Below are 1,373 nucleotides of genomic sequence, written 5' to 3' on the forward strand. Positions count from 1 at the left end.
AAGGGGCGGGGTTAGGCGTGGTGACGGAGATCGTCGTGGGGGCGGGGTTAGGCGTGGTGATGGAACTCGGCGGGGGGCGGGGTTAGGCGTGGTGACGGAGATCGGCGTGGGGGCGGAGACACATGCGGCGTTGTGGTCGTGTAGGTTAGTAACGTCACTGGGGGCGGAAGTGGCTGCGGCGACCACAGAGACAGTTATTCCCCATAGTCGCGGAGGTCGTGAATCTGTCGGCGATTGTCTTCATGGCGATCGTGGAGGCGGTTGTCTGAGCGGCGATGACGGAGGCTGCGAGGTCGGTGGGGGCGGACGTGACGTCATCGTCCGGGGCAGCGGCTATTGCCGTGGGCGCTGTAGCGGGCGCGTGTGTAATGGCGCCAGACTGATTTCGGAGGCCGATGGAAGATTCTGGAACAGTTGAGGAATCCGGAGTGTGGGGGTAAGTACATGAAAGTTTTTGGTACTTACTGTCTTTAATTTCCGATATGGCTAGGAAGAAATGTTTGTTTAGTGTATGGATTCTTCTGTGGATGAAGAACAGTAGAGGTCCTTTACAGGTCTGTGAGAGAGTTGTCCTGAGCTGGGGTAGGTCGCGTTGCAGGGAATGTAGGTACCGGCGCATGGCTGCAAGCGTGGAACGGAGGATCCGGAGGGAGGTCCATTGCTGGAGGCTTCGGATTTGTTGTAGGTACTGGTTGTCTTGGTTGGGTCCAAATTTTGTTGGTCGGACCGTAGTCCGGAGTCCGTGCGGGATCAGTCGGTTCCGTAGGCAGGTGCTGAGGAAGGAGATGTGGCTGTGGTAGTGAGTCTGTTTGAGAATGTGGCTGAAGAGCTTCTGTGCAGAGGAGATGACTTGGGGTGTGCAGTGAGAGAGGGACTCACTGAAATCTTTGTAGAGGGAGGAAGAGAGCTTCTTCAAGGAAGGCATCCTTGTAAGAGGATTCGCAGTAGGTTAAAATCTTCTAGGAGAAAGTGAGGTCTGCAGATGCTGGAGATCAGAGCTGAAAATGTGTTGCTGGAACAGTACAGCAGGTCAGGCAGCATCCAGGGAACAGGAGAATCGACGTTTCGGGCATAAGCCCTTCTTCAGGAAATCTCAGGGAGAACTAGCCATTTGGATACAGAACTGGCTCAAAGGTAGAAGACAGAAGGTGGTGGTGGAGGGTTGTTTTTCAGACTGGAGGCCTGTGACCAGTGGAGTGCCACAAGGATCGATGCTGGGTCCTCTACTTTTTGTCATTTACATAAATGATTTGGATGCGAGCATAAGAGGTACAGTTAGTAAGTTTGCAGATGACACCAAAATTGGAGGTGTAGTGGACAGCGAAGAAGGTTACCTCAGATTACAACAGGATCTGGACCAGATGAGCCAATGG

The sequence above is a fragment of the Chiloscyllium plagiosum genome, chromosome 36 (assembly GCF_004010195.1).
Source record: "Chiloscyllium plagiosum isolate BGI_BamShark_2017 chromosome 36, ASM401019v2, whole genome shotgun sequence".
Taxonomy (NCBI): domain Eukaryota; kingdom Metazoa; phylum Chordata; class Chondrichthyes; order Orectolobiformes; family Hemiscylliidae; genus Chiloscyllium; species Chiloscyllium plagiosum.